General features: G+C 38.3%; 12 non-coding genes across 12 annotated transcripts; all 12 read left to right on the forward strand.

The window, feature by feature from the left end:
- Positions 1 to 2,825: 2,825 nt before the first annotated feature.
- Trnah-gug lies at positions 2,826 to 2,897 on the forward strand. The gene has a single exon. It is a non-coding gene; the product is annotated as a tRNA-His (tRNA).
- A 616-nt stretch (positions 2,898 to 3,513) lies between these two features.
- Positions 3,514 to 3,585, forward strand: Trnah-gug. The gene has a single exon. It is a non-coding gene; the product is annotated as a tRNA-His (tRNA).
- A 1,532-nt stretch (positions 3,586 to 5,117) lies between these two features.
- Trnah-gug lies at positions 5,118 to 5,189 on the forward strand. The gene has a single exon. It is a non-coding gene; the product is annotated as a tRNA-His (tRNA).
- A 1,749-nt stretch (positions 5,190 to 6,938) lies between these two features.
- Positions 6,939 to 7,010, forward strand: Trnah-gug. Its single transcript has one exon. It is a non-coding gene; the product is annotated as a tRNA-His (tRNA).
- A 2,196-nt stretch (positions 7,011 to 9,206) lies between these two features.
- On the forward strand, positions 9,207 to 9,278 carry Trnah-gug. Its single transcript has one exon. It is a non-coding gene; the product is annotated as a tRNA-His (tRNA).
- Positions 9,279 to 10,565: 1,287 nt separating this feature from the next.
- Trnah-gug lies at positions 10,566 to 10,637 on the forward strand. Its single transcript has one exon. It is a non-coding gene; the product is annotated as a tRNA-His (tRNA).
- Positions 10,638 to 11,254: 617 nt separating this feature from the next.
- On the forward strand, positions 11,255 to 11,326 carry Trnah-gug. The gene has a single exon. It is a non-coding gene; the product is annotated as a tRNA-His (tRNA).
- A 617-nt stretch (positions 11,327 to 11,943) lies between these two features.
- Trnah-gug lies at positions 11,944 to 12,015 on the forward strand. The gene has a single exon. It is a non-coding gene; the product is annotated as a tRNA-His (tRNA).
- An 849-nt stretch (positions 12,016 to 12,864) lies between these two features.
- Trnan-guu lies at positions 12,865 to 12,936 on the forward strand. The gene has a single exon. It is a non-coding gene; the product is annotated as a tRNA-Asn (tRNA).
- A 1,050-nt stretch (positions 12,937 to 13,986) lies between these two features.
- On the forward strand, positions 13,987 to 14,058 carry Trnah-gug. The gene has a single exon. It is a non-coding gene; the product is annotated as a tRNA-His (tRNA).
- Positions 14,059 to 14,675: 617 nt separating this feature from the next.
- Positions 14,676 to 14,747, forward strand: Trnah-gug. Its single transcript has one exon. It is a non-coding gene; the product is annotated as a tRNA-His (tRNA).
- Positions 14,748 to 15,822: 1,075 nt separating this feature from the next.
- Positions 15,823 to 15,894, forward strand: Trnah-gug. Its single transcript has one exon. It is a non-coding gene; the product is annotated as a tRNA-His (tRNA).
- The last annotated feature ends 3,976 nt before the right edge of the window (positions 15,895 to 19,870 follow it).

A 19,870-nucleotide genomic window follows, 5' to 3' on the forward strand; every position in this document is an offset into this window, starting at 1 on the left:
CATCTTGTTCAAAAGCATAAGCAAAAAGCTTAGAACTCCACAGTAAGCTTCCATTCATTTGTCAGTTTTTCTTTATCTCAAATCAATATCGCCAAGTTTGTATACTGGTTAGTACATTGCGTTGTGGCCGCAATAACCCAGGTTCGAATCCTGGTCATGTCATTTTTTTCAACTTTACTTGTTTGTCTTCGTGTTGTTTTGTAAGCCCCAATACTGAGTATGCACTCGTACCTTGTTTAAGATCATAAGCAAAAAGCTTAGAACTCCACAGGAAGCTTCCATTTATTGGTCATTTTTTCTTTATCAGAATTCAATCTCCCCGTGATCGTATAGTGGTTAGTACATTGCGTTGTGGCCGCAATAACCCAGGTTCGAGTCCTGGTCACGGCATTTTTTTTTAACATTACTTGTTTGTCTTCGTGTTTTTCTATAAGACCCGGTACTGAGTATGCACTCTTACCTTGTTCAAGAGCATAAGCAAAAAGTTTAGAACTCCTCTCTTTGTCATTTTTTTTATCTCAAATCATCCTCGCCGTGATCGTATAGTGGTTAGTACATTGCGTTGTGGCCGCAATAACCCAGGTTCGAAACCTGGCCACGGCATATTTTTTCAACTTTACTTGTTTGTCTTAGTGTTGTTCTGTAAGCCCCAATACTGAGTATGAACTCGTACCTTGTTTAAGAGCATAAGCAAAAAGCTTAGAACTCCACAGGAAGCTTCCATTTATTTGTCATGTTTTTCTTTATCTGAATTCAATCTCCCCTTGATTGTATACTGGTTAGTACATTGCGTTGTTGCCGCAATAACCCAGGTTCGAATCCTGGTCACGGCATTTTTTTTCTTTACTTTACTTGTTTGTCTTCGTGTTGTTCTGTAAGCCCCAATACTGTGTATGCACTCCTATCTTGTTCAAGAGCATAAGCAAAAAGCTTAGAACTCCATAGGAAGCTTCCATTTATTTGTTATTTTTTCTTTATCTCAAATCAATCTCGGCGTGATCGTATAGTGGTTAGTAGATTGCGTTGTGGCCGCAGTAACCCAGGTTCGATTCCTGGTCACGGCATTTTTTTAACTTTATTTGTTTGTCTTTGTGTTGTCCTTTAAGCCCCAATACTGAGTCTGCACTCGTACCTTGTTTAATAGCAAAAGCAAAAAGTTTAGAACTCCCCAGGAAGCTTCCATTTATTTGTCATTTTTTTCTTTATCTGAATTCAATCTCGCCGTGATCGTATAGTGGTTACTATATTGCGTTGTTGCCGCAATAACCCAGGTTCCAATCCTGGTCACTGCATTTTTTTTCAACTTCACTTGTTTGTCTTCGTGTTGTTCTATCAGCCCTAATACTGAGTATGCACTCCCATCTTGTTCAAAAGCATAAGCAAAAAGCTTAGAACTCCACAGTAAGCTTCCATTCATTTGTCAGTTTTTCTTTATCTCAAATCAATATCGCCAAGTTTGTATACTGGTTAGTACATTGCGTTGTGGCCGCAATAACCCAGGTTCGAATCCTGGTCACGGCATTTTTTTTCTTAACTTTACTTGTTTGTCTTCGTGTTGTTCTGTAAGCCCCAATACAGTGTATGCACTCCTATCTTGTTCAAGAGCATAAGCAAAAACTTAGAACTCCATAGGAAGCTTCCATTTATTTGTTATTTTTTCTTTATCTCAAATCAATCTCGGCGTGATCGTGTAGTGGTTAGTAGATTGCGTTGTAGCCGCAGTAACCCAGGTTCGATTCCTGGTCACGGCATTTATTTAACTTTATTTGTTTGTCTTTGTGTTGTTCTTTAAGCCCCAATACTGAGTCTGCACTCGTACCTTGTTTAATAGCAAAAGCAAAAAGCTCAGAACTCCACAGGAAGCTTCCATTTATTTGTCATTTTTTTCTTTATCTGAATTCAATCTCGCCGTGATCGTATAGTGGTTACTATATTGCGTTGTGGCCGCAATAACCCAGGTTCCAATCCTGGTCACTGCATTTTTTTTTTCAACTTCACTTGTTTGTCTTCGTGTTGTTCTATAAGCCCTAATACTGAGTATGCACTCCCATCTTGTTCAAAAGCATAAGCAAAAAGCTTAGAACTCCACAGTAAGCTTCCATTCATTTGTCAGTTTTTCTTTATCTCAAATCAATATCGCCAAGTTTGTATACTGGTTAGTACATTGCGTTGTGGCCGCAATAACCCAGGTTCGAATCCTGGTCATGTCATTTTTTTCAACTTCACTTGTTTGTCTTCGTGTTGTTCTGTAAGCCCCAATACTGAGTATGCACTCGTACCTTGTTTAAGATCATAAGCAAAAAGCTTAGAACTCCACAGGAAGCTTCCATTTATTGGTCATTTTTTCTTTATCAGAATTCAATCTCCCCGTGATCGTATAGTGGTTAGTACATTGCGTTGTGGCCGCAATAACCCAGGTTCGAGTCCTGGTCACGGCATTTTTTTCTTAACTTTACTTGTTTGTCTTCGTGTTGTTCTGTAAGCCCCAATACAGTGTATGCACTCCTATCTTGTTCAAGAGCATAAGCAAAAATTTAGAACTCCATAGGAAGCTTCCATTTATTTGTTATTTTTTCTTTATCTCAAATCAATCTCGGCGTGATCGTATAGTGGTTAGTAGATTGCGTTGTGGCCGCAATAACCCAGGTTCGAGTCCTGGTCACGGCATTTTTTTTTTAACATTACTTGTTTGTCTTCGTGTTTTTCTGTAAGACCCGGTACTGAGTATGCACTCCCATCATGTTCAAAAGCATAAGCAAAAAGCTTATAACTTCACAGGAAGCTTCAAATTATTTGTCATTTTTTCTTTATCTGAATTCAATCTCGCCGTGATCGTATAGTGGTTAATACTTTGCGTTGTGGCCGCAATAACCCAGGTTCGAATCCTGGTCACGGCATTTTTTTCTTAACTTTACTTGTTTGTCTTCGTGTTGTTCTGTAAGCCCCAATACTGTGTATGCACTCCTATCTTGTTCAAGAGCATAAGCAAAAAGCTTAGAACTGCATAGGAAGCTTCCATTTATTTGTTATTTTTTCTTTATCTCAAATCAATCTCGGCGTGATCGTATAGTGGTTAGTAGATTGCGTTGTGGCCGCAGTAACCCAGGTTCGATTCCTGGTCACGGCATCTTTTTAACTTTATTTGTTTGTCTTTGTGTTGTTCTTTAAGCCCCAATACTGAGTCTGCACTCGTACCTTGTTTAATAGCAAAAGCAAAAAGCTTAGAACTCCACAGGAAGCTTCCATTTATTTGTCATGTTTTTCTTTATCTGAATTCAATCTCCCCTTGATTGTATACTGGTTAGTACATTGCGTTGTTGCCGCAATAACCCAGGTTCGAATCCTAATCATTTTATTTTTTTTTCAACTTTACTTGTTTGTCTTCGTGTTGTTCTGTAAGCCCCAATACTGAGTATGAACTCGTACCTTGTTTAAGAGCATAAGCAAAAAGCTTAGAACTCCATGGGAAGCTTCCATTTATTTGTCATTTTTTCTTTATCTGAATTCAATCTGGCCGTGATCGTATAGTGGTTAGTACATTGCGTTGTGGCCGCAATAACCCAGGTTCGAATCCTGGTCACGGCATTTTTTTTCTTAACTTTACTTGTTTGTCTTCGTGTTGTTCTGTAAGCCCCAATACTGTGTATGCACTCCTATCTTGTTCAAGAGCATAAGCAAAAAGCTTAGAACTGCATAGGAAGCTTCCATTTATTTGTTATTTTTTCTTTATCTCAAATCAATCTCGGCGTGATCGTATAGTGGTTAGTAGATTGCGTTGTGGCCGCAGTAACCCAGGTTCCAATCCTGGTCACTGCATTTTTTTTTCAACTTCACTTGTTTGTCTTCGTGTTGTTCTATCAGCCCTAATACTGAGTCTGCACTCGTACCTTGTTTAATAGCAAAAGCAAAAAGCTTAGAACTCCACAGGAAGCTTCCATTTATTTGTCAGTTTTTCTTTGTCTCAAATCATCCTCGCCGTGATCGTATAGTGGTTAGTACATTGCGTTGTGGCCGCAATAACACAGGTTCGATTCCTAATCACGGCATTTTTTTAACTTTATTTGTTTGTCTTTGTGTTGTTCTTTAAGCCCCAATACTGAGTCTGCACTCGTACCTTGTTTAATAGCAAAAGCAAAAAGCTTAGAACTGCATAGGAAGCTTCCATTTATTTGTTATTTTTTCTTTATCTCAAATCAATCTCGGCGTGATCGTATAGTGGTTAGTAGATTGCGTTGTGGCCGCAGTAACCCAGGTTCGATTCCTAATCACGGCATTTTTTTAACTTTATTTGTTTGTCTTTGTGTTGTTCTTTAAGCCCCAATACTGAGTCTGCACTCGTACCTTGTTTAATAGCAAAAGCAAAAAGCTTAGAACTCCACAGGAAGCTTCCATTTATTTGTCAGTTTTTCTTTGTCTCAAATCATCCTCGCCGTGATCGTATAGTGGTTAGTACATTGCGTTGTGGCCGCAATAACACAGGTTCGAATCCTGGTCATGGCATTTTTTTTTCAACTTTACTTGTTTGTCTTTGTGTAGTTCTTTAAGCCCCAATACTGAGTCTGCACTCCTATCTTGTTCAAGAGCATAAGCAAAAAGCTTAGAACTCCATAGGAAGCTTCCATTTATTTGTTATTTTTTTTTATCTCAAATCAATCTCGAACTGATCGTATACTGGTTAGTACATTGCGTTGTTGACGCAATAACCCAGGTTCGAATCCTGGTCATGGCATTTTTTTTTTAACTTTACTTGTTTGTCTTTCTGTTGTTCTTTAAGCCCCAATACTGAGTCTGCAATCGTACCTTGTTTAATAGTAAAAGCAAAAACCTTAGAACTCCATAGGTAGCTTCCATTTATTTGTTATTTTTTTTTTAATCTCAAATCAATCTCGAAGTGATCGTATACTGGTTAGTACATTGCGTTGTTGCCGCAATAACCCAGGTTCGAATACTGGTCACGGCATATTTTTTCAAATTCACTGTTTGTCCTTGTGTTGTTCTTTAAGCCCCAATACTGAGTCTGCACTCGTACCTTGTTTAATAGCATAAGCAAAAAGCTTAGAACTCCACAGGAAGCTTTCATTTATTTGTCATTTTGTTCTTTATATGAAATCAATCTCGCCGTGATCGTATAGTGGTTAGTACATTGCGTTGTGGCCGCAATAACCCAGGTTCGAATCCTGGTCACGGCATTTTTTTTCTTAACTTTACTTGTTTGTCTTCGTGTTGTTCTGTAAGCCCCAATACTGTGTATGCACTCCTATCTTGTTCAAGAGCATAAGCAAAAAGCTTAGAACTGCATAGGAAGCTTCCATTTATTTGTTATTTTTTCTTTATCTCAAATCAATCTCGGCGTGATCGTATAGTGGTTAGTAGATTGCGTTGTGGCCGCAGTAACCCAGGTTCGATTCCTGGTCACGGCATTTTTTTAACTTTATTTGTTTGTCTTTGTGTTGTTCTTTAAGCCTCAATACTGAGTCTGCACTCGTACCTTGTTTAATAGCAAAAGCAAAAAGTTTAGAACTCCACAGGAAGCTTCCATTTATTTGTCATTTTTTTCTTTATCTGAATTCAATCTCGCAGTGATCGTATAGTGGTTACTATATTGCGTTGTGGCCGCAATAACCCAGGTTCCAATCCTGGTCACTGCATTTTTTTTTTCAACTTCACTTGTTTGTCTTCGTGTTGTTCTATAAGCCCTAATACTGAGTATGCACTCCCATCTTGTTCAAAAGCATAAGCAAAAAGCTTAGAACTCCACAGTAAGCTTCCATTCATTTGTCAGTTTTTCTTTATCTCAAATCAATATCGCCAAGTTTGTATACTGGTCAGTACATTGCGTTGTGGCCGCAATAACCCAGGTTCGAATCCTGGTCATGTCATTTTTTTCAACTTTACTTGTTTGTCTTCGTGTTGTTCTGTAAGCCCCAATACTGAGTATGCACTCGTACCTTGTTTAAGATCATAAGCAAAAAGCTTAGAACTCCACAGGAAGCTTCCATTTATTGGTCATTTTTTCTTTATCAGAATTCAATCTCCCCGTGATCGTATAGTGGTTAGTACATTGCGTTGTGGCCGCAATAACCCAGGTTCGAGTCCTGGTCACGGCATTTTTTTTTAACATTACTTGTTTGTCTTCGTGTTGTTCTGTAAGACCCGGTACTGAGTATGCACTCTTACCTTGTTCAAGAGCATAAGCAAAAAGTTTAGAACTTCTCTCTTTGTCATTTTTTTTATCTCAAATCATCCTCGCCGTGATCGTATAGTGGTTAGTACATTGCGTTGTGGCCGCAATAACCCAGGTTCGAAACCTGGTGACGGCATATTTTTTCAACTTTACTTGTTTGTCTTCGTGTTGTTCTGTAAGCCCCAATACTGAGTATGAACTCGTAACTTGTTTAAGAGCATAAGCAAAAAGCTTAGAACTCCACAGGAAGCTTCCATTTATTTGTCATGTTTTTCTTTATCTGAATTCAATCTCCCCTTGATTGTATACTGGTTAGTACATTGCGTTGTTGCCGCAATAACCCAGGTTCGAATCCTGGTCACGGCATTTTTTTTCTTAACTTTACTTGTTTGTCTTCGTGTTGTTCTGTAAGCCCCAATACTGTGTATGAACTCCTATCTTGTTCAAGAGCATAAGCAAAAAGCTTAGAACTCCATAGGAAGCTTCCATTTATTTGTTATTTTTTCTTTATCTCAAATCAATCTCGGCGTGATCGTATAGTGGTTAGTAGATTGCGTTGTGGCCGCAGTAACCCAGGTTCAATTCCTGGTCACGGCATTTTTTTTAACTTTATTTGTTTTTCTTTGTGTTGTTCTGTAAGCCCCAATACTGAGTATGAACTCGTACCTTGTTTAAGAGCATAAGCAAAAAGCTTAGAACTCCATGGGAAGCTTCCATTTATTTGTCATTTTTTTCTTTATCTGAATTCAATCTCGCCGTGATCGTATAGTGGTTAGTACATTGCGTTGTGGCCGCAATAACCCAGGTTCGAATCCTGGTCACGGCATTTTTTTTCTTAACTTTACTTGTTTGTCTTCGTGTTGTTCTGTAAGCCCCAATACTGTGTATGCACTCCTATCTTGTTCAAGAGCATAAGCAAAAAGCTTAGAACTCCATAGGAAGCTTCCATTTATTTGTTATTTTTTTTTATCTCAAATCAATCTCGAACTGATCGTATACTGGTTAGTACATTGCGTTGTTGACGCAATAACCCAGGTTCGAATCCTGGTCATGGCATTTTTTTTTCAACTTTACTTGTTTGTCTTTCTGTTGTTCTTTAAGCCCCAATACTGAGTCTGCACTCGTACCTTGTTTAATAGCAAAAGCAAAAACCTTAGAACTCCATAGGTAGCTTCCATTTATTTGTCATTTTTTTAAATCTCAAATCAATCTCGAAGTGATCGTATACTGGTTAGTACATTGCGTTGTTGCCGCAATAACCCAGGTTCGAATACTGGTCACGGCATTTTTTTTTTCAAATTTACTGTTTGTCTTTGTGTTGTTCTTTAAGCCCCAATACTGAGTCTGCACTCGTACCTTGTTTAATAGCATAAGCAAAAAGCTTAGAACTCCACAGGAAACTTCCATTCATTTGTCAGTTTTTCTCTATCTCAAATCAATATCGCCAAGTTTGTATACTGGTTAGTACATTGCGTTGTGGCCGCAATAACCCAGGTTCGAATCCTGGTCATGTCATTTTTTTCAACTTTACTTGTTTCTCTTCGTGTTGTTCTGTAAGCCCCAATACTGAGTATGCACTCGTACCTTGTTTAAGATCATAAGCAAAAGGCTTAGGAAGCTTTCATTTATTGGTCATTTTTTCTTTATCAGAATTTAATCTTCCCGTGATCGTATAGTGGTTAGTACATTGCGTTGTGGCCGCAATAACCCAGGTTCGAGTCCTGGTCACGGCATTTTTTTTTAACATTACTTGTTTGTCTTCGTGTTTTTCTGTAAGACCCGGTACTGAGTATGCACTCGTACCTTGTTCAAGAGCATAAGCAAAAAGTTTAGAACTCCTCTCTTTGTCATTTTTTTTTTATCTCAAATCAATCTCGAAGTGATCGTAAACTGGTTAGTACATTGCGTTGTGGTCGCAATAACCCAGGTTCGAAACCTGGTCACGGCATATTTTTTCAACTTTACTTGTTTGTCTTCGTGATGATCTGTAAGCCCCAATACTGAGTATGAACTCGTACCTTGTTTAAGAGCATAAGCAAAAAGCTTAGAACTCCATAGAAAGCTTTCATTTATTTGTTATTTTTTCTTTATCTCAAATCAATCTTGGCGTGATCGTATAGTGGTTAGTAGATTGCGTTGTGGCCGCAGTAACCCAGGTTCGATTCCTAATCACGGCATTTTTTTAACTTTATTTGTTTGTCTTTGTGTTGTTCTTTAAGCCCCAATACTGAGTCTGCACTCGTACCTTGTTTAATAGCAAAAGCAAAAAGCTCAGAACTCCACAGGAAGCTTCCATTTATTTGTCAGTTTTTCTTTGTCTCAAATCATCCTCGCCGTGATCGTATAGTGGTTAGTACATTGCGTTGTGGCCGCAATAACACAGGTTCGAATCCTGGTCATGGCATTTTTTTTTCAACTTTACTTGTTTGTCTTTGTGTAGTTCTTTAAGCCCCAATACTGAGTCTGCACTCCTATCTTGTTCAAGAGCATAAGCAAAAAGCTTAGAACTCCATAGGAAGCTTCCATTTATTTGTTATTTTTTTTTATCTCAAATCAATCTCGAACTGATCGTATACTGGTTAGTACATTGCGTTGTTGACGCAATAACCCAGGTTCGAATCCTGGTCATGGCATTTTTTTTTTAACTTTACTTGTTTGTCTTTCTGTTGTTCTTTAAGCCCCAATACTGAGTCTGCAATCGTACCTTGTTTAATAGTAAAAGCAAAAACCTTAGAACTCCATAGGTAGCTTCCATTTATTTGTCATTTTTTTTTTTAATCTCAAATCAATCTCGAAGTGATCGTATACTGGTTAGTACATTGCGTTGTTGCCGCAATAACCCAGGTTCGAATACTGGTCACGGCATATTTTTTCAAATTCACTGTTTGTCCTTGTGTTGTTCTTTAAGCCCCAATACTGAGTCTGCACTCGTACCTTGTTTAATAGCATAAGCAAAAAGCTTAGAACTCCACAGGAAGCTTTCATTTATTTGTCATTTTGTTCTTTATATGAAATCAATCTCGCCGTGATCGTATAGTGGTTAGTACATTGCGTTGTGGCCGCAATAACCCAGGTTCGAATCCTGGTCACGGCATTTTTTTTCTTAACTTTACTTGTTTGTCTTCGTGTTGTTCTGTAAGCCCCAATACTGTGTATGCACTCCTATCTTGTTCAAGAGCATAAGCAAAAAGCTTAGAACTGCATAGGAAGCTTCCATTTATTTGTTATTTTTTCTTTATCTCAAATCAATCTCGGCGTGATCGTATAGTGGTTAGTAGATTGCGTTGTGGCCGCAGTAACCCAGGTTCGATTCCTGGTCACGGCATTTTTTTAACTTTATTTGTTTGTCTTTGTGTTGTTCTTTAAGCCCCAATAATGAGTCTGCACTCGTACCTTGTTTAATAGGAAAAGCAAAAAGCTTAGAACTCCAAAGGAAGCTTCCATTTATTTGCCATTTTCGTCTTTATCTGAATTCAATCTCGTCGTGATCGTATAGTGGTTACTATATTGCGTTGTGGCCGCAATAACCCAGGTTCCAATTCTGGTCACGGCATTTTTTTTTTCAACTTCACTTGTTTGTCTTCGTGTTGTTCTATAAGCCCTAATACTGAGTATGCACTCCCATCTTGTTCAAAAGCATAAGCAAAAAGCTTAGAACTCCACAGTAAGCTTCCATTCATTTGTCAGGTTTTCTTTATCTCAAATCAATATCGCCAAGTTTGTATACTGGTTAGTACATTGCGTTGTGGCCGCAATAACCCAGGTTCGAATCCTGGTCATGTCATTTTTTTCAACTTTACTTGTTTGTCTTTGTGTTGTTCTGTAAGCCCCAATACTGAGTATGCATTCGTACCTTGTTTAAGATCATAAGCAAAAAGCTTAGAACTCCACAGGAAGCTTCCATTTATTGGTCATTTTTTCTTTATCATAATTCAATCTCCCCGTGATCGTATAGTGGTTAGTACATTGCGTTGTGGCCGCAATAACCCAGGTTCGAGTCCTGGTCACGGCATTTTTTTTAACATTACTTGTTTGTCTTCGTGTTTTTCTGTAAGACCCGGTACTGAGAATGCACTCGTACCTTGTTCAAGAGCATAAGCAAAAAGTTTAGAACTCCTCTCTTTGTCATTTTTTTTATCTCAAATCAATCTCGAAGTGATCGTAAACTGGTTAGTACATTGCGTTGTGGTCGCAATAACCCAGGTTCGAAACCTGGTCACGGCATATTTTTTCAACTTTACTTGTTTGTCTTCGTGTTGTTCTGTAAGCCCCAATACTGAGTATTAACTCATACCTTGTTTAAGAGCATAAGCAAAAAGCTTAGAACTCCATGGGAAGCTTCCATTTATTTGTCATTTTTTCTTTATCTGAATTCGATCTCGCCGTGATCGTATAGTGGTCAGTACATTGCGTTGTGGCCGCAATAACCCAGGTTCGAATCCTGGTCACGGCATTTTTTTTCTTAACTTTACTTGTTTGTCTTCGTGTTGTTCTGTAAGCCCCAATACTGTGTATGCACTCCTATCTTGTTCAAGAGCATAAGCAAAAAGCTTAGAACTCCATAGGAAGCTTCCATTTATTTGTTATTTTTTCTTTATCTCAAATCAATCTCGGCGTGATCGTATAGTGGTTAGTAGATTGCGTTGTGGCCGCAGTAACCCAGGTTCGATTCCTGGTCACGGCATCTTTTTAACTTTATTTGTTTGTCTTTGTGTTGTTCTTTAAGCCCCAATACTGAGTCTGCACTCGTACCTTGTTTAATAGCAAAAGCAAAAAGTATAGAACTCCACAGGAAGCTTCCATTTATTTGTCATGTTTTTCTTTATCTGAATTCAATCTCCCCTTGATTGTATACTGGTTAGTACATTGCGTTGTTGCCGCAATAACCCAGGTTCGAATCCTAATCATTTTATTTTTTTTTCAACTTTACTTGTTTGTCTTCGTGTTGTTCTGTAAGCCCCAATACTGAGTATGAACTCGTACCTTGTTTAAGAGCATAAGCAAAAAGCTTAGAACTCCAAGGGAAGCTTCCATTTATTTGTCATTTTTTCTTTATCTGAATTCAATCTCGCCGTGATCGTATAGTGGTTAGTACATTGCGTTGTGGCCGCAATAACCCAGGTTCGAATCCTGGTCACGGCATTTTTTTTCTTAACTTTACTTGTTTGTCTTCGTGTTGTTCTGTAAGCCCCAATACTGTGTATGCACTCCTATCTTGTTCAAGAGCATAAGCAAAAAGCTTAGAACTGCATAGGAAGCTTCCATTTATTTGTTATTTTTTCTTTATCTCAAATCAATATCGGCGTGATCGTATAGTGGTTAGTAGATTGCGTTGTGGCCGCAGTAACCCAGGTTCGATTCCTGGTCACGGCATCTTTTTAACTTTATTTGTTTGTCTTTGTGTTGTTCTTTAAGCCCCAATACTGAGTCTGCACTCGTACCTTGTTTAATAGCAAAAGCAAAAAGCTTAGAACTCCACAGGAAGCTTCCATTTATTTGTCATGTTTTTCTTTATCTGAATTCAATCTCCCCTTGATTGTATACTGGTTAGTACATTGCGTTGTTGCCGCAATAACCCAGGTTCGAATCCTAATCATTTTATTTTTTTTTCAACTTTACTTGTTTGTCTTCGTGTTGTTCTGTAAGCCCCAATACTGAGTATGAACTCGTACCTTGTTTAAGAGCATAAGCAAAAAGCTTAGAACTCCATGGGAAGCTTCCATTTATTTGTCATTTTTTCTTTATCTGAATTCAATCTCGCCGTGATCGTATAGTGGTTAGTACATTGCGTTGTGGCCGCAATAACCCAGGTTCGAATCCTGGTCACGGCATTTTTTTTCTTAACTTTACTTGTTTGTCTTCGTGTTGTTCTGTAAGCCCCAATACTGTGTATGCACTCCTATCTTGTTCAAGAGCATAAGCAAAAAGCTTAGAACTGCATAGGAAGCTTCCATTTATTTGTTATTTTTTCTTTATCTCAAATCAATCTCGGCGTGATCGTATAGTGGTTAGTAGATTGCGTTGTGGCCGCAGTAACCCAGGTTCCAATCCTGGTCACTGCATTTTTTTTTCAACTTCACTTGTTTGTCTTCGTGTTGTTCTATCAGCCCTAATACTGAGTATGCACTCCCATCTTGTTCAAAAGCATAAGCAAAAAGCTTAGAACTCCACAGGAAGCTTCCATTCATTTGTCAGTTTTTCTTTATCTCAAATCAATATCGCCAAGTTTGTATACTGATTAGTACATTGCGTTGTGGCCGCAATAACCCAGGTTCGAATCCTGGTCACGGCATTTTTTTTCTTAACTTTACTTGTTTGTCTTCGTGTTGTTCTGTAAGCCCCAATACTGTGTATGCACTCCTATCTTGTTCAAGAGCATAAGCAAAAAGCTTAGAACTCCATAGGAAGCTTCCATTTATTTGTTATTTTTTCTTTATCTCAAATCAATCTCGGCGTGATCGTATAGTGGTTAGTAGATTGCGTTGTGGCCGCAGTAACCCAGGTTCAATTCCTGGTCACGGCATTTTTTTTAACTTTATTTGTTTTTCTTTGTGTTGTTCTGTAAGCCCCAATACTGAGTATGAACTCGTACCTTGTTTAAGAGCATAAGCAAAAAGCTTAGAACTCCATGGGAAGCTTCCATTTATTTGTCATTTTTTTCTTTATCTGAATTCAATCTCGCCGTGATCGTATAGTGGTTAGTACATTGCGTTGTTGCCGCAATAACCCAGGTTCGAATCCTGGTCACGGCATTTTTTTTTTCTTAACTTTACTTGTTTGTCTTCGTGTTGTTCTGTAAGCCCCAATACTGTGTATGCACTCCTATCTTGTTCAAGAGCATCAGCAAAAAGCTTAGAACTCCATAGGAAGCTTCCATTTATTTGTTATTTTTTTTTTATCTCAAATCAATCTCGAACTGATCGTATACTGGTTAGTACATTGCGTTGTTGCCGCAATAACCCAGGTTCGAATACTGGTCGAGGCATTTTTTTTTTCAAATTTACTGTTTGTCTTTGTGTTGTTCTTTAAGCCCCAATACTGAGTCTGCACTCGTACCTTGTTTAATAGCATAAGCAAAAAGCTTAGAACTCCACAGGAAGCTTCCATTCATTTGTCAGTTTTTCTTTATCTCAAATCAATATCGCCAAGTTTGTATACTGGTTAGTACATTGCGTTGTGGCCGCAATAACCCATGTTCGAATCCTGGTCATGTCATTATTTTCAACTTTACTTGTTTGTCTTCGTGTTGTTCTGTAAGCCCCAATACTGAGTATGCACTCGTACCTTGTTTAAGATCATAAGCAAAAAGCTTAGGAAGCTTCCATTTATTGGTCATTTTTTCTCTATCAGAATTCAATCTCCCCGTGATCGTATAGTGGTTAGTACATTGCGTTGTGGCTGCAATAACCAAGGTTCGAGTCCTGGTCACGGCTTTTTTTTTAACATTACTTGTTTGTCTTCGTGTTTTTCTGTAAGACCCGGTACTGAGTATGCACTCGTACCTTGTTCAAGAGCATAAGCAAAAAGTTTAGAACTCCTCTCTTTGTCATTTTTTTTATCTCAAATCAATCTCGAAGTGATCGTAAACTGGTTAGTACATTGCGTTGTGGTCGCAATAACCCAGGTTCGAAACCTGGTCACGGCATATTTTTTCAACTTTACTTGTTTGTCTTCGTGTTGTTCTGTAAGCCCCAATACTGAGTATGAACTCATACCTTGTTTAAGAGCATAAGCAAAAAGCTTAGAACTCCATGGGAAGCTTCCATTTATTTGTCATTTTTTCTTTATCTGAATTCAATCTCGCCGTGATCGTATAGTGGTCAGTACTTTGCGTTGTGGCCGCAATAACCCAGGTTCGAATCCTGGTCACGGCATTTTTTTTCTTAACTTTACTTGTTTGTCTTCGTGTTGTTCTGTAAGCCCCAATACTGTGTATGCACTCCTATCTTGTTCAAGAGCATAAGCAAAAAGCTTAGAACTGCATATGAAGCTTCCATTTATTTGTTATTTTTTCTTTATCTCAAATCAATCTCGGCGTGATCGTATAGTGGTTAGTAGATTGCGTTGTGGACGCAGTAACCCAGGTTCGATTCCTGGTCACGGCATCTTTTTAACTTTATTTGTTTGTCTTTGTGTTGTTCTTTAAGCCCCAATACTGAGTCTGCACTCGTACCTTGTTTAATAGCAAAAGCAAAAAGCTTAGAACTCCACAGGAAGCTTCCATTTATTTGTCATGTTTTTCTGTATCTGAATTCAATCTCCCCTTGATTGTATAATGGTTAGTACATTGCGTTGTTGCCGCAATAACCCAGGTTCGAATCCTAATCATTTTATTTTTTTTTTCAACTTTACTTGTTTGTCTTCGTGTTGTTCTGTAAGCCCAATACTGAGTATGAACTCGTACCTTGTTTAAGAGCATAAGCAAAAAGCTTAGAACTCCATGGGAAGCTTCCATTTATTTGTCATTTTTTCTTTATCTGAATTCAATCTCGCCGTGATCGTATAGTGGTTAGTACATTGCGTTGTGGCCGCAATAACCCAGGTTCGAATCCTGGTCACGGCATTTTTTTTCTTAACTTTACTTGTTTGTCTTCGTGTTGTTCTGTAAGCCCCAATACTGTGTATGCACTCCTATCTTGTTCAAGAGCATAAGCAAAAAGCTTAGAACTGCATAGGAAGCTTCCATTTATTTGTTATTTTTTCTTTATCTCAAATCAATCTCGGCGTGATCGTATAGTGGTTAGTAGATTGCGTTGTGGCCGCAGTAACCTAGGTTCGATTCCTGGTCACGGCATTTTTTAACTTTATTTGTTTGTCTTTGTGTTGTTCTTTAAGCCCCAATACTGAGTCTGCACTCGTACCTTGTTTAATAGCAAAAGCAAAAAGCTTAGAACTCCACAGGAAGCTTCCATTTATTTATCAGGTTTTCTTTGTCTCAAATCATCCTCGCCGTGATGGTATAGTGGTTAGTACATTGCGTTGTGGCCGCAATAACCCAGGTTCGAATCCTAATCATTTTATTTTTTTTTCAACTTTACTTGTTTGGCTTTGTGTTGTTCTTTAAGCCCCAATACTGAGTCTGCACTCGTACCTTGTTTAAGAGCATTAGCAAAAAGCTTAGAAATCCACAGGAAGCTTCCATTTATTTGTCATGTTTTTCTCTATCTGAATTCAATCTCCCCGTGATTGTATACTGGTTAGTACATTGCGTTGTTGCCGCAATAACCCAGGTTCGAATCCTAATCATTTCATTTTTTTTTCAACTTTACTTGTTTTTCTTTGTGTTGTTCTTTAAGCCCCAATACTGAGTCTGCACTCGGACCTTGTTTAATAGCAAAAGCAAAAAGCTTAGAACTTCACAGGAAGCTTCCATTTATTTGTCAGTTTTTCTTTGTCTCAAATCACTCTCGCCGAGATTGTATACTTGTTAGTACATTGCGTTGTGGCCAAAATAACACAGGTTCGAATCCTGGTCATGTCATTTATTTTCAACTTTACTTGTTTGTCCTTGTGTTGTTCTTTAAGCCCCAATACTGAGTCTGCAGTCCTATCTTGTTCAAGAGCATAAGCGAAAAGCTTAGAACTCCACAGGAAGCTTCCATTTATTTGTTATTTTTTCTTTATCTAAATTCAATCTCGCCGTGATCGTATAGTGGTAAGTACATTGCGTTGTGGCCGCAATAACCCAGGTCCGAATCCTGGTCACGGCATTTTTTTTTCAACTTTACTTGTTTGTCTTCTTGTTGTTCTGTAAGCCCCGATACTGAGTATGCACTTGTACGTTGTTTAAGAGCATAAGCAAAAAGCTTAGAACTCCACAGGAAGCTTCCATTTATTTGTCATTTTTTCTTTATATGAAATCAATCTCGCCGTGATCGTATAGTGGTTAGAACATTGCGTTGTGGCCGCAATAACACAGGTTCGAATCCTGGTCAAGGCATTTTTTTTTCAACTTTACTTGATTGTCTTCGTGTTGTTCTGTAAGCCCCGATTCTGAGTCTGCAATCCTATCTTGTTCAAGAGCATAAGCAAAAAGCTTAGAACTCCACAGGAAGCTTCCATTTATTTGTCATTTTTTCTTTATCTGAATTCAATCTCCCCGTGATCGTATAGTGGTTAGTACATTGCGTTGTGGCCGAAATAATCCAGGTTCGAATCCTGGTCACGGCATTTTTTTCAACTCTACTTGTTTGTCTTTGTGTTGTTCGTTAACCCTCAATACTGAGTATTCACTGGTACCTTGTTTAAGAGCATAAGCAAAAAGCTTAGAACTCCACAGGAAGCTTCCATTTATTTGTCATTTTGTCTTTATCTGAGTTCAAACTCGCCGTGATCGTATAGTGGTTAGTACATTGCGTTGTGGCCGCAATAACACAGGTTCGAATCCTGGTCACAGCATTTTTTTTTTCAACTTTACTTGTTTGTCTTCGTGTTGTTCTATAAGCCCTAATACTGAGTATGCACTCCCATCATGTTCAAAAGCATAAGCAAAAAGCTTAGAACTTCACAGGAAGCTTCAAATTATTTGTCATTTTTACTTTATCTGAATTCAATCTCGCCGTGATCGTATAGTGGTTAGTACTTTGCGTTGTGGCCGGAATAACCCAGGTTCGAATCCTGGTCAAGGCATTTTTTTTTCAACTTCACTTGTTTGTCTTCGTGTTGTTCTATAAGCCCTAATACTGAGTATGCACTCCCATCTTGTTCAAAAGCATAAGCAAAATACTTAGAACTCCACAGTAAGCTTCCATTCATTTGTCAGTTTTTCTTTATCTCAAATCAATATCGCCAAGTTTGTATACTGGTTAGTACATTGCGTTGTGGCCGCAATAACCCAGGTTCGAATCCTGGTCATGTCATTTTTTTCAACTTTACTTGTATGTCTTTGTGTTGTTCTGTAAGCCCCAATACTGAGTATGCATTCGTACCTTGTTTAAGATCATAAGCAAAAAGCTTAGAACTCCACAGGAAGCTTCCATTTATTGGTCATTTTTTCTTTATCAGAATTCAATCTCCCCGTGATCGTATAGTGGTTAGTACATTGCGTTGTGGCCGCAATAACCCAGGTTCGAGTCCTGGTCACGGCATTTTTTTTAACATTACTTGTTTGTCTTCGTGTTTTTCTGTAAAACCCGTTACTGAGTATGCACTCGTACCTTGTTCAAGAGCATAAGCAAAAAGTTTAGAACTCCTCTCTTTGTCATTTTTTTTATCTCAAATCAATCTCGAAGTGATCGTAAACTGGTTAGTACATTGTGTTGTGGTCGCAATAACCCAGGTTCGAAACCTGGTCACGGCATATTTTTTCAACTTTACTTGTTTGTCTTCGTGTTGTTCTGTAAGCCCCAATACTGAGTATTAACTCATACCTTGTTTAAGAGCATAAGCAAAAAGCTTAGAACTCCATGGGAAGCTTCCATTTATTTGTCATTTTTGCTTTATCTGAATTCAATCTCGCCGTGATCGTATAGTGGTTAGTAGATTGCGTTGTGGCCGCAGTAACCCAGGTTCAATTCCTGGTCACGGCATTTTTTTTAACTTTATTTGTTTTTCTTTGTGTTGTTCTGTAAGCCCCAATACTGAGTATGAACTCGTACCTTGTTTAAGAGCATAAGCAAAAAGCTTAGAACTCCATGGGAAGCTTCCATTTATTTGTCATTTTTTTCTTTATCTGAATTCAATCTCCCCTTGATTGTATACTGGTTAGTACATTGCGTTGTTGCCGCAATAACCCTGGTTCGAATCCTAATCATTTTATTTTTTTTTTCAACTTTACTTGTTTGTCTTCGTGTTGTTCTGTAAGCCCCAATACTGAGTATGCACTCGTACCTTGTTTAAGATCATAAGCAAAAAGCTTAGGAAGCTTCCATTTATTGGTCATTTTTTCTTTATCAGAATTTAATCTTCCCGTGATCGTATAGTGGTTAGTAGATTGCGTTGTGGCCGCAGTAACCCAGGTTCAATTCCTGGTCACGGCATTTTTTTTAACTTTATTTGTTTTTCTTTGTGTTGTTCTGTAAGCCCCAATACTGAGTATGAACTCGTACCTTGTTTAAGAGCATAAGCAAAAAGCTTAGAACTCCATGGGAAGCTTCAAATTATTTGTCATTTTTTCTTTATCTGAATTCAATCTCGCCGTGATCGTATAGTGGTTAGTACTTTGCGTTGTGGCCGCAATAACCCAGGTTCGAATCCTGGTCATGTCATTTTTTTCAACATTACTTGTTTGTCTTCGTGTTGTTCTGTAAGCCCCAATACTGAGTATGCACTCGTACCTTGTTTAAGATCATAAGCAAAAAGCTTAGGAAGCTTCCATTTATTGGTCATTTTTTCTTTATCAGAATTTAATCTTCCCGTGATCGTATAGTGGTTAGTACATTGCGTTGTGGCCGCAATAACCCAGGTTCGAGTCCTGGTCACTGCATTTTTTGTTAACATTACTTGTTTGTCTTCGTGTTTTTCTGTAAGACCCGGTACTGAGTATGCACTCGTACCTTGTTCAAGAGCATAAGCAAAATGTGTAGAACTCCTCTCTTTGTCATTTTTTTTTATCTCAAATCAATCTCGAAGTGATCGTAAACTGGTTAGTACATTGCGTTGTGGTCGCAATAACCCAGGTTCGAAACCTGGTCACGGCATATTTTTTCAACTTTACTTGTTTGTCTTCGTGATGATCTGTAAGCCCCAATACTGAGTATGAACTCGTACCTTGTTTAAGAGCATAAGCAAAAAGCTTAGAACTCCATGGGAAGCTTCCATTTATTTGTCATTTTTTCTTTATCTGAATTCAATCTCGCCGTGATCGTATAGTGGTTAGTACATTGCGTTGTGGCCGCAATAACTCATATTCGAATCCTGGTCACGGCATTTTTTTCTTAACTTTACTTGTTTGTGTTCGTGTTGTTCTGTAAGCCCCAATACTGTGTATGCACTCCTATCTTGTTCAAGAGCATAAGCAAAAAGCTTAGAACTCCATAGGAATTAGCTTCCATTTATTTGTTATTTTTTCTTTGTCTCAAATCATCCTCGCCGTGATCGTATAGTGGTTAGTACATTGCGTTGTGGCCGCAATAACACAGGTTCGAAACCTGGTCATGGCATTTTTTTCAACTTTACTTGTTTGTCTTTGTGTTGTTCTTTAAGCCCCAATACTGAGTCTGCACTCGTACCTTGTTTAAGAGCATAAGCAAAAAGCTTAGAACTCCACAGGAAGCTTCCATTTATTTGTCATGTTTTTCTTTATCTGAATTCAATCTCCCCTTGATTGTATACTGGTTAGTACATTGCGTTGTTGCCGCAATAACCCAGGTTCGAATCCTGGTTACGGCATTTTTTTTCTTAACTTTACTTGTTTGTCTTAGTGTTGTTCGGTAAGCCCCAATACTGTGTATGCCCTCCTATCTTGTTCAAGAGCATAAGCAAAAAGCTTAGAACTCCATAGGAAGCTTCCATTTATTTGTTATTTTTTCTTTATCTCAAATCAATCTCGGCGTGATCGTATAGTGGTTAGTAGATTGCGTTTTGGCCGCAGTAACCCAGGTTCGATTCCTGGTCACGGCATTTTTTTAACTTTATTTTTTTTTCTTTGTGTTGTTCTGTAAGCCCCAATACTGAGTATGAACTCGTACCTTGTTTAAGAGCATAAGCAAAAAGCTTAGAACTCCATGGGAAGCTTCCATTTATTTG

This window comes from Nematostella vectensis, chromosome 5, assembly GCF_932526225.1.
Source record: "Nematostella vectensis chromosome 5, jaNemVect1.1, whole genome shotgun sequence".
Lineage (NCBI taxonomy): Eukaryota > Metazoa > Cnidaria > Anthozoa > Actiniaria > Edwardsiidae > Nematostella > Nematostella vectensis.